The sequence below is a fragment of the Sturnus vulgaris genome, chromosome 13, assembly GCF_052056855.1.
Source record: "Sturnus vulgaris isolate bStuVul1 chromosome 13, bStuVul1.hap1, whole genome shotgun sequence".
Lineage (NCBI taxonomy): Eukaryota > Metazoa > Chordata > Aves > Passeriformes > Sturnidae > Sturnus > Sturnus vulgaris.
This window is the reverse complement of record NC_142255.1, coordinates 16,755,237-16,771,873: the sequence shown is the minus strand read 5'-3', so window position 1 is coordinate 16,771,873 and position 16,637 is coordinate 16,755,237. Positions and strand designations below refer to the sequence as shown.

Below are 16,637 nucleotides of genomic sequence, written 5' to 3'. Positions count from 1 at the left end.
CTTCCCTTTTGCTGATCTTTGCTTGCTCTGTTCATTATTCTGTGCTAGACTCTTCCCTCCCCTGATTGCATGTTATCACCTTCAATGGAACAGCTGTGTCATTGCTAAAGGGTGTTAATCTTCCCCTACCTAACACCTTATTGACAGCCAGAGTCAGGGAGGCCCCTAGTCTTTTCTGACTTGGGTGACTTCTCAAAGCAATCTCTTTTTTTTTAAGCTTCTTTTAATTTTGTACCAATCCCACCGCAGTCTAACCTGGAGACGTAGCCACAGCCTGGCACAGCCCCTCCTGGCATGGAATGTTCTGCCTGTATCACTTCTAGTGATTATGACCCGGGGAATATTCCCTAACAATGTTAAGGGACAATAAGCACAATAAGCACAATAAGCACAATACCTACGGCACACGGGAGCCCAGAATAGAAGCTGCTCTGGCAGGTGGGACAGCTGGCTTGAATTTTTATGTCGTGGTTGTGAAAGGCACCACAGCTTTCAGCGAGACAAGAGCAGTGCTGACAGTGACAGATCCCCTGTTACATTGTGCCACCAAACAGAACGAGACACTTCAGCAGATACAGTTCAGCTTTTCTGATAGTTTTGTAATGGGTTGGAATTAGTCTAGAATTTTATTTTTTTCTGAATTCCCATTTGCCTGCCAGTGTTCTGGGCTGCCCTGTAGTTTACAAGGTCACCTTGATTTTTTGAAGATCTGGAGTGTTGCCCTGACTCTAGAAAGATCCAGGGCAAATTTGTGTGCTGGGGTGATTGCCTTAAACCAGCCAGGGGGTCTTTTCCAAACACAACCTGCTGTGCAGTGTAGGAACAATAGGAAACACCCTCCTTTTAGTCTTCACACTCCTGACTATTAAATAGATGAAGATATTCAGATTTATCCTGCCTGTGTTCAAACACAGCCCTGAAGTGCTGAAGTTGGGAAGAAATTGCCATTTCTTTTAAAGTCAGTGGAAAGAGATCAAAACCACTGAGCTCACTGGTGTCAGCTCATAGAGTTCCCAATGGTGACACGAGATACATCAAGCAGTGGTTCCAAATAGGAGACATGAAACAAGCAATCACTGTCAGTTGTTCTGGTCTCCTCTTACAGCCACTGTAGCAGAGCTGTGGCCACCAGAAGAAGGACCTGAGTAGCCCCCTGCTGATACAACCTCAATTTCCCACCAAGCCTGAGCATTTCTGACAGCAGAAAGCATTTACTGGTGGATTGCTGAGCACATCAAGGTGGATGCAGTTTTGTTGTTTGGATTGGGAGGTAAGTCCAGAAATACGAGACAAATGGGGTCATAAAACAAATGTAGCATTTATTTTATTTAGCAATTTTTTCATCATACTTCTCCAGCATTAGAAAGGCAGCTGGGTGCAGGGTTTTGAGTACAGAACTGAGAACTAGGAGTGAAGAGGCTTTTGCAGGACTTGAACTGATGACCTAATTTTAATCCCAGTGTAACTGGAGTTGTATAATTGAATATGATCATTAAAATTTATTAGACTGGTCAAAACTGGGTTAGTACCAACAGGAAGTCTGTGCCCAGAACAGCTGTACCGACCAGCCCATGTACAAGCACTCACCTGATGATGTCATGTCCTAACTGAAGGTACATCTGCTGGCTATGACTGTCAACTGACCCTCACAAAGAGTGTATCCCCCTCCAGATACATCTTCTGTGGGGCTGCAGTTCCAAATACCCTGCTGCACCTCCAAAGCCATCAGCAGATTTCTTCGGGCGTGAACTTGGCCAGTGACATTCTCAGGTTGGCTTGGCCACGTGTAGTCACTGAAAGAACAAGGCCAACATAGAGTGTCAGTAATAAAGAATCACAGAACTCCAGGGAAAATATGAAATCAGGTTACTTGGCCACCAGCTGATTCCTTATCAATAAGTGAGGTAGCAGAAAGCAAAGCTGTATTAACACGTGCTGAGAGGTGGCTGTCGCATGGAGCGGCACCACACGTGGGATAATAACCTGGGCTTGATGCTCTGGAGCCCACAGCAAAGCAGAACGTGCCAGACAACAATTGCTTTTTCTTTTTCTTTGGTTTTTCCATTTGCTACACTCGAATAACGTGCTCAGCTCAGCAGCCTTAGCTGCCTGCCACCCCGTGAGCCCTGGGGAGCTGAGCTCTCTGGCACGTCCACAGCACCAGGGCTCAGCCGAGCCATCGCTGGCTGGGCGGGTGTGCCTGCCCTGGAATGGTTTGATACAGCCAGAAATCACAAACTATTCTTTTCCCCATCTCCTGAGAAGGAAGCCCATCAAAAACTGGCTGAATATTTGATCTCATGTAAAATGAAAGACAAACGCACTCAGCCTAGAAATAGGTTTGCTTCGGGATGTCGGCTTTGTTCGCTCTGACCAAACTCTGTGCCCAGAGCTCCCAGCCAGGCAGCCGAGAGAACTCTGAATGTTATTTAAAGAATTGGTAAGGTCACGGTGGCCTGAGCCTCTCGGGGCTGAATTAATCTCCTTGGCACAGCCGCCCGTGCTGAGAGCTTGTGCTCGCAGGTCCATTCGTGTAGAGCAATGCCATCCAGTGGCTGCTCCGATCCATCACAAAGCCACCGGCTCCTTCCCGAGGCACATTCCATGAGCTGAAATGCTTCTGCTCCTGTTCCCAGCGCAGGCTCATTTCACATTAAAAGGCTGCGACAGTGGCCAGCGTGATTGCTTCAGCTTCTTTGGCTTTTTGCATGTAAAACCCAGGTATGTTTTAAGTAGCAGCCACTTGAAAATGTTTAATAGACGTTCAGGGGCAAATAATATTTTTTTGTATGTAGTCCCAAGTACACAAATTTGTCATCAGGCTCAGGTTTTGGTGAAGGGAGTGGTTATCTGGAGTCATGTGGAAACTGATACTGATTTTTGAGATAAAAATATCATCAATGAATGAAACTTTATCTGTTCAAAGGCCAAGAGGTACTGAGTCACTCAATGAGACATTTTCCCTTGAGAAAAATGCCCAAGGGGAAGGATGATCGGGGGCTGGGCAGAACCTTTCTCCATCAATGTTTAAAGAGTCCTACTATTACCAGCTACCCGAGGGCTGGACATTTTGGGGGGTAGAGAGGTTTAAACCTGCTCAGCTCCATCTCCCAAAGCCCCTCCATCACACAGCAGCACAGGCCATCACTCCCTAGTGCCTGGATGAAGATGTCAGCATTTCTGCCTGTTGCACTGCCCAAACAGCTGTAATTGCACGGTTTGGATGATGGATCACCCCAAGCACTGCGACCTCTGGGATGTGGAGCATCCCTGGAGATTTCCAGTGCAGGGGGTCCCAGCCTCCCTTTCTCTTGTGGCCTTTGCTGTTGCCAGTGATGCTCCAGCTGGGGCTGTGCTGCTGCTGCTGCTGTTCCTGCTCCACGGTACAAATTCCAATCAGGCGCAACAAAGCCCACCGGGTGCTGCTGACAACAGGTGTCTCATTAAACATCTCTCAACCTTACAGGCATTCACATTGACAAGAACCAAACTCACACTCAATCACAGCTTAATCACAGCCAAACTCTATTAACAAGTCATACTAATTACCAACTTCTAACAATTTCTCAGGTTCAGAGGCAAAATATCCTTTCTTTATAGATGAAAACAGACTTGTGATACTTCAGCTCTGGCCATAATTAGGTCTTTTTAAACAAAACAAAACAAAAATAAAAATCCAGACGGGTCCCTTTGTGATAGCAGTCCTGGAAGTACAGTTTTACAATGAGATGTTTTGTTTGTTTTAATTTTGTATCTGCTGTGTTGCCCACAAGGGTCCAATTAGCTTGTTACAGATGCTTGTATCAGTTTTATCCGCTTGTCTTTTGGTTTTTTTGGTTGTTTTTCTTTTTTTTTCTTTCTTTTTTTTTTTTTTTTTTTTTTTTAAGAGGGGTAACTTGTAGCACAGATTGCTGGCCTGCAGGCATCCAGAGATCAACAACCAGCTTTCTGTGATACCAAGCCCCCTGTGAAACAGGCAGCCCTTACCCACAGCATTCATAATGCAGAAGGTAAAACAAATAGAGGGGAGGGAGGAGCTTGTGCTGGATTTTGGATTATTATGGAATAATCTCGTGTTCAGAAATGGCCTGAAGGTGGCAATTCTGCCATGGCTAAGAATAACTCTTGAAAAACTTTGGTTGCTACACCTTGGAAATTGAGATGCAGGTTTTATTTTTAGTCACTGTGCAGCAAAAAAGAAAGCTCTGAAGAGGTGGCTTTGAATTGTACATGTCACTATTTACTCCTGTCCCCTGGCATGCTCAGCACATGTGCAGTTCCATGCTAACCTGGATGCTTCCCCCATTGTGTGGCTGTATTGAGTACCCAAGCACTTGAGAACTCACTTGTATAATCGATACACTTACAAAAGGGAACATATAAATAACGGGAAGAATCTGACTTGAACTGACACTGAGGGGATCACAGTTAGGGCTAATGCCTTGTCCTTAACTCATGCTACTGCTGGAGAGGAGAAAAACACACACCAGACTGAGTTAAGGACTAACATCAGATTTCCCAGCATTCTACAAGCAGTGTGCTCCAAGGCAGAAAGCCTCCTCTGAATACCTGTGATGCAAAATCCAGGAGCTTCTTGTTTACCCGTTGTTGGGTTTAGTCGCTGTTTGCTTTTCCTTTCCTTAATTTAAAAAGAGAATTAACATTTCCCCTGGAAGAATCTAATTGAGGCAGCTCAGCAGAGACTCACTCAGCAATTATTGGTAGCTCTGGCACAGGCAGCTTTGTCCCTTCAGCAAGGTGTGTCAGGATAAACAGCAGATACCTGAAGCTCCTGGGAGAAGCCTGCATTGTCTGGGCCAGGTTGGTGCAATGTGGAATCACAGTTTGTCTTGCTGTGAGGCTCTGTGGACCTGCAGGCACCCAAAAGCAGCTGCAGGGGGGAGCAGGGTGGTGATGGAAGGAATGGGGCAAACTCACCCACCTTCCCTCCCCACAGGCTCCATCCTTGGCTTGCCCACACTGTCAGAAATCAGCTGTGTCTGTGGTGTGGTGAAGTGTCACAGTGTCACAAAAAATATTGTTACCTGGCAAAACCAGAAGGTTTAAGGTTTGTTGCTGAAAGCTTTGTCTTGCAGGAGTCCAGTCTTCTCCTGACACTGCCATCCTCCTCCATCCTGATGCTGACCAGGTGCCCTGAAGTGATGACCTGCCAGAGGGTGGAGCACGGATCGGCACATTGCACAAAGCATAACACACAGCAAAGCCTTTTCTGCATCTCCCGTGCCACTGAAGGTGAGTTTCTGATACTCTGGAACAAAAAAAATGAAGGTTTTTTTGGTGAAAATGCTTGTTTTCCATATAACATCTACTTCTGCTTTAGTAGCAGGAGGTAAAAAAGTAGTAAGGCAGGATGGGAGATGAAATATCCATTTACAGGGGAATAACCATGAGAGCATTGATGCAGTATTTCTTTGGGGAAAATGGGCGATTTTGTCTAGCTATAGTCTTGTTTCTCTTCAAAAGAGGCTGTTTCAGACCAGAGCAGGGCACCCTTTTCCCTGGATTTTGTTAGATGAAATTTGGAAGAAAAGGTTAGCAGGTGCTGGCACAGGCTCCAGCAGTTCATCCTGGATCCCAGTTTCTCCAGCATGTGTGATCAGAAATGAGCTTTCCAAGTTCTTCCTATTTTTAATCTGGCATAGGAATTCTTTTATTTTTAAAGGATTTTTATTATTCCCGGAATTAGAAAAAAAACCCAAAAAACAACAACAACAAAAAAAAAAAAAGCCAAAAAAACTCAGAAATAAATTAAAACAATTGAAACTGTACTATTTTGCAGAGCCATCACTCTGATCAGAAACTGAAATCCTGCTTTGTGCTCCTCCAGTGTGGAAATCTGTCAGGTAAACAGAAATCACCTCGTAAAAGCCCTTAAACAGCTCTGGTTTATATTTTAATTGAGGAACAGAACATTTTAAGCACTTTTATTGGGTGGCGCCTGCTGAATGACAGATGTCTGCGGTGGAGTAATGCTGAGCACACTTTCATAAAACAGAGAATTCCTTGCTTAAAACACTTACAATTAAAGGCTTGATTGAATAACAATGAGTTCTGTGCATGGAGCTCATTTCTGCACTTGTTTGTGCACCTGAAGCAGGCTGTGATCATTCTGTAGGTTGGATACGAGGTGCCAGTTGCTTTGTTCAGTGACCAAACAGTGCTCACGGGCACAGCTGGAAATGTGCCTTTGATTTTCCACCAGGATAGAGATAAGGTGCTCTGTGCTGCTGTGCTGCCAGACTTGCTAACACCCTTGTTTCAGCTGCTTTGGTTTTTTTTTTTTTTTTCCTAAGCTACAGGTTAGTAAGTCTCCCAATTTGCCAAGAGCCAGAGATTTTAAAATGAACACTAATCCTTTGCAGCTGAGAAAGTCTTAACTAGCTTCTGCTTTACTTTTCCATCTAGCTCCTGTGACCCCTATTACTGTAATACCCGAGAACATCACCTCTGGTCCTGCACTGAGCCTCGCAGTATCTGAAGAAAGTTAGACTTGCATTAATATTATTTTCCTCTGTTCTAGATGGAGAACTGAGGCACAGCCAGGTCAAGTGACTCACCCCTCTGAAAGGGGTCCTGACGCTGCTCGTACGTGCCTCGTATTTAAAATTTAGTCTTTTGATTGCAGAAGTGGCTTCAAGCAAGCCCCAAATACCCAACAGCAAACCAGATGACACGGCACAAACCACAACCTTTTGCTCAAGCCAGCTGAGAGACTGAAGTGAGAAAGGATTTTGAGTTTCATCCCTGCTGAACTGAGAAAGTTCGTGTGTGAGCCGACATCACTGCGGATCTGGGAAGGCACGGAAAATCCTAACAGCAAGAACATGAACTTCAGAAAAACAGCCTCACTTTTCTCCAAAGAAAAGATGAATCCACAGAGTAGATCTTGCCACAGCAGAAGGAACATGTGCCATGGGAACAGCAGAGGCAAAATGTGTCATGGGAAAATCTTGACGGATTCAGCCCAGGACGCGAATATGCAAATCGAGCCCAAATTAAATGCAATTGAGCAAGATAACACATATCCCAGCAATGAAGAAAACTCACAGCACACTCGCAAAAAAGATGGAGTTTAAATCCAAGGGAGGGTTCTGAGTATGTCTAAGCAGTCCCCAGTGACTAAATTTTAGCAGGAATATGAAAGTTTCCCCAAAAAGGAGTTAGGAAAGTGTTGCAGGAATCAAACAAGGAGTAACTGAAGTGCAAGAGCCCATCACAGAACTCAGTAGAAGAGGTGTAACGTGCCCCCCAACATAGCAACAAAGCACAGGTACTAAATAATAATATAGCTTTTTTTTCTGCTATTTAAAAGTCACCCTGTAGCTCACTTCTGGGATACTGTCTATTTTTTTCCTCTTCCTGGCCTGCTCTGCTGAAATAGGGATTTTCAAGAGTTGCTGGTTTCCATCTCCAAAGTAGCTCAATTTCAGTTCCAGGGGAAATGAAACTCTCAACTAGCCTCATTTGTAAAATCTTTGAAGATGTGGGAATGTCCTCTGGCTGTAAGGAGAGAGGGAGTGTGATTCAGAGCCTGGTACAGATATATAAAGGGGTTCAATATTTAATTAAACATAATCTTCCTTGTGGCATGAGTGACTGAGCTCTTTCAGTAATAAAAATCCTTGGTTTTTATTACACTATTCTCCAATATGTGTCAACACAAAACCTTTTGCAGGGCCATGCTGGCCCAGTACCTGCCTTGCCTGTAGCAGCACTTGCTGCCCTGCTGCTGCCAAGAGAACATTTTGGGAGCTAATAACTTTCTACTTTTACATGAAAAATCCATCTCTCTGGGATGTCAGATTGCTCTGACACATCTCCCTGGTGCCTGGAAACTCCAGATGCAGTCCCCACACCACTGGGGTGAGAAACCCACGGAGCTGCTCAACACCACAGCCTGCCCTGCTCCACACTTAGAACCAAACACACGTTTTTCAGCTTAAAAAAGCAGTATAAAAGAGAGGGAAAAAAATTCATGTTTTTGAGTAGTTATCCTCTACAGAGAACAGGTGCCCTGGTCCAGCACCCATGGCTGAGCTCAGTGTGAGCAAAGGAGTTATGCTGGAAGCGTGTGCTGACAGAGGCTCTGAGCATCTGGCTTTGCCAAGGGTCAAGACAATCTCACTTAGGGCACAACTCTGTTGGTTTTGGTCTTTTTTTTTTTTTTTTTTTTTTAATATAAAGGGAAAAGGACAGCATTAGCTCTTTTCTGAAAGTGATATCCTGTTCTGTGTGAGAAATGAGAGCAAGTCAGTTTAAAGGGAAAGGGTGCAATATAGCAAGCACAAGCCTAAATAATGCCAAGGTCTGCAGCTGCTTGGCCCAATTTTGTTTTTACATACATAAAATGACTTCTAAAAGCACAGAGTTTTATTTCACCAACTTCTGCTTTCCATTGTTAACCATTCATAGCTGCCACCTACTCAACAATAATAATGAAAAGAAACAATCTTTTTAATAGAGAAAAGGTAATTACTAAGCAGGATGTATACTGCTCCAAAAAGCTACTGGGGTTTTCTAATGATAAACCCAGTCCCCAGAAGGCCCTGATTCAGTGGGATGTGCTCTTGGTGGTGGGCTAGGAGTTGTTCTTTGCATCCTGACACAATGGCCTTGGCTGGAGCATTCTCATTCCTGGGAAGCGCCCCGCTGAGAACGATGAAGGTTTTCAAGAAGAGGCAGCCAGGGCTGGAGACAAAGCACAGCAGTGTCGGAGTGAATCTTGCCAGGGATGCTGGGATGTGAAGCACTCCTGGGTTTCTTCCACAACGACAGCACGAGTCCTTGTGCTGTGTTCCCCAGGCTTGTCTACCAGCTCCAGCCTTCCTCCCCGCCTGCAATTAGCACTTGGAGTGTTGCAAGGGGAGCTGAGATCCGCTCTCGCTGTCCTCCTGCAGAACTCCTCACACCTTCCCCACTGGGTGGGAACATGTGCTGCGGGTTAGGAAATATTCTCATAGTGGAATTACATTTGCAGCAATCCTACCCCCTGCCTGCTGTTTGCTTCTGACTATCAGGCTCTGCTGCTCGTCGTGGTGGTGGATGAGCATGTGAACACGGGAGCTCAGACACAGCTCTTGGCTCAGCAGAGCCTCAAATCTCCGTGATTCTCTTCACTCCCCCCAGAACTGGGTATGCACTAACTGGGCCCAGTTTGTTTCAACCAGGGTAACTGGAGCTGGGTAAGTGCCTGCAATTTTGGAAGAGTGGGGTGAGAAGAGAAGTGGGAGTGTGTGACCGTTGACCTTAATTAGAGGAGATAAAAATGTCGAAACATGATTCCTAAGAAAACCAAGGAAGGCCTCTATTGTCGAGTGTTTCCACATGGATGCCACTGAGAAGAGGTCAAGTGCTTTCTCTATACTTTGAGTAAACAGCAGATTGTGAGTTCACAGTCTGGGCTGGATTTGAGCAGCCTCTGTGTTCTGCAAGATCATAATTGAGTCCTATGTACTTAAGATTTGATATCCACTGATATTATTACTTGACAGTGCCAGGAAATACAGCAGCAATTAAGAGTTATAAAGTTTGCAAGTAAAACTGCCCCATGTCACAGATGGCTCACCCTGTGCTAGAATTATCTCAGGCTCCTGCTCTGAAGGAGCAGCAAGAAGGGACTTTTGTAAAAAAAAGAGTCTGTGCTGTTGGCTTTCTGTGATAAAGACATGCCTCCTCACATCATCATTGTCACATAAAAAATGCACAAAGCCTGCAAAAATTAAATCTGTTAAATGAGCAATGGGTTATATGTCAGGAACAGAGTGCTCCAAATCAGGCAGTTTATTTACATGCTACTGGGAAGCACATCAAGCCAAGTTAAAATGTTATGCATAAAATTCTTCTGTTCATCTTTGCAGCTATCCAGACTGAAGGTTAAGAAGACCGAATGTGATGTGTTTGTCCCAAAATGAGCTCTATTTCCTTATCTGGAGGTGGAATGACACTGAAATCAGAAATTACAGCTGTATTTCATATCTGCAGGTTCAGCTCTACTGCCACTGCCAGCAGTTGTGAAGTTACCAGGTAGCAGCAGCTTTCATCTAAGATACTCAGCATCTCTTCCATACCCTGGAGACTCCTTGCCCTTATTAAATGTCTTGTTTACAGATAGGGAAACTGAGTCAAAGAGCATTGATCCAAGTCCCCAGAAATCAGTGGCAGGCCATCCAGAGCCCCAGCAGATCTAATAATTTCTCCAGCTATTACAAGCAGGAAGAAAGGGCAGGAGTGCTCTTAGGGGCATAATTGAAAACAGATGAATCACTGGAAATCTTCCTGTCCATTCAGTGGGCTTCACATGATGATTTCTAAGAGTCAGGACCCAAATTATTTAGGGTGCACTGCTGGGAGGAGGGAATGAGGCATCTGACTTGGGAAACTCAGTCCTGGAGAGTCCTTTTGAAAGTGAAGCTGTAAAGCTTTATACACACCTGAAGCAAAAAGTCTTTTTTTTCCCTGTCTGCATCTGCCTGTGAAAAAGAACAGGCATTTGTGGATGTTTTCTTGCTGCAACTCTGAACTGGAAATATCTGTCCTTGATTAAAGTGGGAAATGCAATTGCACAAGTCATTAATTATTACTGATAAACTGAAGTAGCGATGCAGCCAAATAAAAATCTCCTGCCACTACGATGGGATTCTGGAAAAAAACAACCAGACCTGGGTGCCTGCAGTCTATCTGCATTTCCTTTTTTTGGGGGGGGAAACACGTGCCTGAATTGCTGGGTCTCCAAGCCCTGCGTGCACACGATGTCTGCAGGTTCCGATCCAGGGACCTGAACTTTATCTCCACAGATGGCAAAAAGCAGCAGCTCACGGTGCCTGCCACACGTGACCAGTCCCAATTACGGCTCCTTCCACATGACATCAGTATGCAGTGGAGGATCTCACTTTTTTTTTCTTTTTTTTTTTTTTTTTTTTTTTTTTGCCAGAGGCAAATGAATACATTATCCAGCAGCGAGGCGTGGGGCAGGCGGATGCGTAACTCTGGGGTGATTTGGATTCCACGCTCGCGTGGGGGTGTGAGCCAACCTCAGAAGTCATTTTCACTGATGCTGACACACAAGGCTTCCCTCAGAGACCTGTCTATCAAACTGCAACATGCTATGCAGAAAAATTAGATTACTCATGCTACAATAAAGAAGAAGATGACAATGATGAAAAAAAAAAACAACCCCCAAAAAAGGACTTCAAAATATAGCTGCTATTTATTAAATGAATAAAAATCCTGAGAATGGCAAAGTATCCTAGAGACTTTTTAAAATAAATTTTTAAAAATTTATTTTACCTCTTGCAACCTGTTTCAAGGAGAGCTAGCTGGAAAGATCCTATTAATTCTGATGGTGCCTCTGGAAAAACCACCGCTTTATCATGATTGTCACATTACTGTACTTGTGAAATATCATCTTAAATAGTCATTATGATTCTGCTGCTGGTTTTGCTGCAGTCAGCAGTAGGATTTCCTTTGGCTTTGGTAAAAGCAGGATCAGGCCCCCTTGTTCTCTCGCTCTCTGAATTGCAAATGGGTTGTTCACGTGTCAGCTCAGTAACCAGGCAAAGTTCACTGTGCTCAGTTCAAAGCAGCAAGATGAAGCTCAGGGCATTTCCTCCACAGTATTTGCCGAGTTCCTCAGGTCTACAAACGTGTTAAAGTGGTTTAATACGAAATCCGTAAAACAAACATTATGCAGCTACGTTTGAACCTTTGTCCAATAAAATCCATTTTTTTTCAGAAAAAAAAATACAAAGTAGTAAAACATACTTAGTAAAGAAAAGAAAAGGCTGTGTGAAGCTTAGTAAAATCCTATAAATCAGAATGCTGGGCAGCTTCAGGAAGGGTGATTTAAGATAAATCTGAAGAAGAACACACAAACAGAGACAGACACACAGTCCATAGCTGGAAATGGACCTGGACCAGTGCCAAGCTTAGAACATCCCAGACAGCACTGCAGGACTGGTTTTACAGTATCAGATAATGGAAAGGTTTGGCCCAATGCTGATTTTTCTTCTCTAGGAATAACAAACCTGTGCTGGGGCTTCTGCAGTATTTTTTCCTTGAGTTATTCCTCAGGAATGCTATTTGGGAAAGCTAATTGAGAGTTTTAACTCCACTTGTCCTGAATCACATTATGGCTGCACTTCCTGCAGCTGCAAAGTCTGTTTTACCTATTGTTACCCTTTTTTAAGGAGTCACTTTTTGTGCGCTGGCTTGACTTGTGGAGCAGCTCCAGACATGGGGTTTATTTTCTTGTCTTTAGTATCTCTTCCAAATATTTCTTCCCAGAGATGAGTTTTGGTTCCCATCCAAGCCCAAAGAGGAGAACCATAAGCTGTCTCTTACATGGCCTTGGGACCAGATTGAAGAAGAGATGCAGGGTTGCCTTTTCCTGCTCCTTTTCCAACAGTGGGAACTCCTCAGCAGATCAACCCCATTCCACCCCTCACCCTGCTGAGGAGTTTTTTGGGGCTTTGGCTTCTTGATACAGGCAGGAGATTTCAACATGACCACACAGAGGGGAAGCATGTGGAATTATAGGGCTCTTTAAAATTGTCAGGAGCAAATATGATCAGATCTGGTTCTTGATCTCATTACTGTCTAAAAGATTTGGCTGGCATTTTTAAATGCCATGATTTATGTTCTTCACCTTAACACAGCCCTCAGTGGTGTAAACTGAGTAACTCTATTATTCTCCAGGGCAACTCCACAGAATCCGATTGGAGAATTTTCACAACACTGTGTCTATAAGAAAATATTAACATGGATTAAGACAAGTTGATAGATTTTAAACCAGGCTATTCAATGAGAACCAGTGAGAATAAATCAAATAACTTTGCCTAACTAAAGAAAGTATTTGTAAAGCCCTGTAAGGTTTCCATTTCCTAAAGCCACCTGCCATCTCAAATGCCCCTAATCAGTCACAGATGCTGGATACCAACCTGCTAACCCTACGGCTTTGAGAGAAAATATTGCACTTTGTAAACTCATTCTTGGGTATTTCCTTAATTTTTCTTAAACTAAACTTTCATCCCTTATTTTCCACTTAAATGTAATGAGTTAAATCAACTCTGACATTTTGCCCTGCTTACCCTTACAGTTCTGTTTAGCTGCTTTCCTGTGTACTTCTTGAAAAGCCTGAAGACCTCAGGTTTGGGGGTTTTTTGGATTTTTTAAATCATTATAGTAATTTTTTTCACTCCACATCTCATGATCACCCTCCTGGTGTTGAGAAATTCTACTTAATGTAGAGTTATTACTATTTCTCTAATCCACTGCCAATGGAAAAATGAATGCTTTTCTGTTCTTATGGTTATCCCCATGATGAAGATGTACCAAACACTGAGCTTTTCTAAGTACAGTGGAAACATTTTTTAACCTGACAAATAATTATAAAAAAATCCCCTAAAACGCACGACCAAAGAAGTCTACTCCTGAAGAAATAAGAAACATTTTAGAGGCTTCATTTAGCACCCGATGGAATCAAAGTAAAGAATTCCATAGATTAGGGCAGGTACCAAAACAGGCCGTGGTGCCAAGCACCATTAGAGGCCATTCAGCTGTACTGGGGATGGATGTCTTGGCTCTGGAAGGAGCCATTATTCCACTTTAGCTCCTGAGGACGGGCTGGGAGTGGGAGTTGTAATGGAGGTAGGAAGCAGGCTGGATTTTATTAGTCTTCCATCATCTTTAAGAGACCCCTAAGCAGATCAGGTTTCAGCCTCTCCCTCCACTCCTGTGTCAGTCGTTGGTTCTGTTTTTGCTGGAGGATAAGTTTCATTATATTAATAAGCAGCACAAGTGGTTCCAATTGTGGAAGAACCACTCTGAGCTGTCAGAAATGATCAGAGGAGAAGTTTCAGCCTTTCCATGATCACAGCCTCTTCTTCTGGTGCCTCAACTCAGCACTTCCCCAGTGCACTTCACATCTTGAGCAGCCACGACAACAATAAAAGGTACCTCTACATTTCAGCTAGGGGAGCTTATTTTAGGGAATTTTATTCCCTGATCATCGTAGTACATCAGTGCTCAGAAACCAGATGCTAATGGGAATAATTGGGCTAACATCCAATCTACTGGCTGGGAGACTAGATCTAGACATGCACTTAAATGAAACTATACATCTTCAGTCTCTTACTGCAGTGAAATTCCAAACACAAACATCTTTAATCATGCCACTAAGCCAGTAAGTTTGCATTTCTTATTACTCATGATGAGGTAGTGAGAAAAACTCCCAGTAAAACACTCTAAAAACTGGGACAGTTGGATCCCTATCTGAGAGTGATCCATTAATGCTCTCCAGCAGTAACACTCAGAATTTGTCTCCCTCACATCATCCACTTGAAGGAAAGGGTTTTAGGTAGACAAAGTAATTAAGAATCCTTAGCAGGTTGGAAATATTACTAGATTAATTGTGCAGATAGAAAAAATGAGGCACAGAAAGTTTTAAATACCTCTGAGCTCAACAAGCAAGCCAGTAAAGAGGAGAAGGGTCTGAGGCACAATGCTGTGCTCCAGCCCCTGGCAGAAAGCAGGAAGACAGGGACCCATGGAACAGGAACACATCAATCCTCAGGCTGTGCCCACTGAAGCTGCTGGGATTTGTGCAGGAGCACATCTCCACCAGCACCCACCCCCCAGGATGCAGGACTGGGGTTTGGGCTCATGGATTTACCCCAAGGAGTGAGAACCACACTTCCTCCCAGGGAGGAGGAACAGTGGAGTTTAGTTTTCAAATTAGACTCACCCAGGACTAGTCACTCATCTGTATCATGGAACTTGGAAAAAAAAAAAAAAAAAAAGAGGGGAGAAATGTAAAAGGAAATCTTTGTAGCCAGGCCTACCTGACTCTCCCGCAGTAGGAGACACAGGAATACTGTTTCATGTCGTGGAGATGTAGTTAAAATGCAGACAGCATATCCTTGTTCTCAGAATCTGAGAGGTGTGGTTTGTGCATGTGGACAAGCCATCGTGCCTCCCTTTGATCTATCACTTGATGTAGAGGAAAGCTTTTATGTGTTAGTCCCATATAATGGATAATTTAGTCTGAAACCATTATGAAAAGTATTACATTTTGGATACATATGCTTCAATTATTCTTGAAAGTACACAGGAATATTTTATGACAGGCACACAGATTTTGAATAAAGAAAAAAAAAAAGGAAATAAACCCAGAATTTTTGTTTACTATCCAAACAAATTTGTTCTACTGAGGCAAGTCTGCATGCATTTTAAAAATTTCTGCCATTTTATGGGTTTTTTTAAAGGTAGGTTGTAAACAATATGCTTGAACGTAATATAGAAAGTGACAGAACCATCATTCATTAAAATTACCAGTGGTCAAAGAATCATAGAATGGTTTGGGTTGGAAGGAACCTTAAAGACCCTGCATTTCCAGCCCTCTGCCATGGCTAGGGACACCTTCCACTATCCCAGGTTTCTCCAAGTCCCAATGTCCTGGGGCTTGGACACTTCCAGTGATGGAGCAGCCACAGCTGCTCTGGGCACCCTGTGCCAGAGCCTCCCCACCCTCCCAGGGAAAGATTTCTTCCTAATATCCAATCTAAGCCTGTCTCTGGCTGAAATCTCTAATCCTATCCCCCTTTTACAAGCAGAGTGGGCCAGAGGAAGGCCTGGCAGAGTTACCCATGAATTCATGGACTGCTGATATGACATGAGACACCGTGACAGTGGGCAGGGCTGGGGTATCTCCTTTTCCCATAGGAACATCTGTACTAGCTAGCATTTTAAGAACTATTTTTGAGAGAGGACGGTCTCTCTGTTTTCTTCTCCAGACATGCTTGCAATGACAGGTCCTGGAGATGGCCACAGCTGGACACCAGAGGTGAATCCAGAGGTGAATGCTGACAGCAGTGTCACTGACAGCCTCCTGCAGGTGCCTTTGTGCCCGTTTCCCTATTTCCACATGAAGCATCCTCAAATAAGATCTTTGTTTTTCAACCAGGAAAATTGTCTTACCTTATAATTGTATTCCTTCTGTTTTCTTCCACTGAATAAAACGATGGCAGTGGCTGTGACACATCTGCAGTGCCCAGGCTGAGCTGACCCAGCCTGTCCCCAGCCCCTCTGCCCAACTTACCTCGGATGAAAGGCATGGAATGACAGGCACAGAGTGGAATGACAGGCACAGAGTGCCAGAGCTGGCACAGAGGCTTCTTCTGCAGGCATCTTGCTGGTTGTTTTAAGGTCTTCTGCCTCTAAGTGGCACCATGCTGGGTGATTGAACACTTGCTAGAATCTGTTCTACCTTTTATTGTAATGATTTCTTACAGAGCTCCGGCTTTCCAAACTCTGAACTTTCAAGAGTACTGCCTGGATGTCAGAGCCCTTTTGTCAGAAAGACCAGAGCCTTCTGGAGTGATGGGCCCAGTACTACAAAATCCCTTTGGAAAGCCACAACTCTTAACCCTTCACTGGGAAAGACAGAACTTGAGTTTTTTGAGAAGGCTGTCACATCCCTGGGATTTGTAATGGCAGGGATTCAAAACACAGCCAGGCAGAGCTTCCACTGGTGTGAACTGCCAGAGGGTTACACTGAATTATACCCATCCATGACCTGGCTTAGGGTTTTCTATTTGCTTAAAATAATTAGGCCCAGACTG

General features: G+C 44.0%; 2 long non-coding RNA genes across 5 annotated transcripts; one reads left to right on the top strand and one right to left on the bottom strand.

The window, feature by feature from the left end:
• The first annotated feature begins 423 nt into the window (after positions 1–423).
• On the top strand, positions 424–7,610 carry LOC148222273 (uncharacterized). Of its 2 annotated transcripts, none has more exons than XR_015806576.1 (3): positions 424–1,270; positions 5,097–5,253; positions 6,647–7,610. It is a non-coding gene; the product is annotated as an uncharacterized LOC148222273 (long non-coding RNA). The 2 variants fall into 2 exon arrangements; XR_015806575.1 differs by having other exon boundaries at positions 6,542–7,610.
• LOC148222272 (uncharacterized) lies at positions 1,286–16,205 on the bottom strand. 3 transcript variants are annotated; one of them, XR_015806574.1, is made up of 3 exons: positions 16,115–16,205; positions 5,046–5,269; positions 1,286–1,793 (listed from the first exon to the last, which is right to left on the bottom strand). It is a non-coding gene; the product is annotated as an uncharacterized LOC148222272 (long non-coding RNA). The 3 variants fall into 3 exon arrangements; XR_015806573.1 differs by lacking the exon at positions 16,115–16,205 and adding an exon at positions 15,994–16,100; XR_015806572.1 differs by lacking the exon at positions 16,115–16,205 and adding an exon at positions 14,859–15,912.
• Between the last annotated feature and the right edge of the window lie 432 nt (positions 16,206–16,637).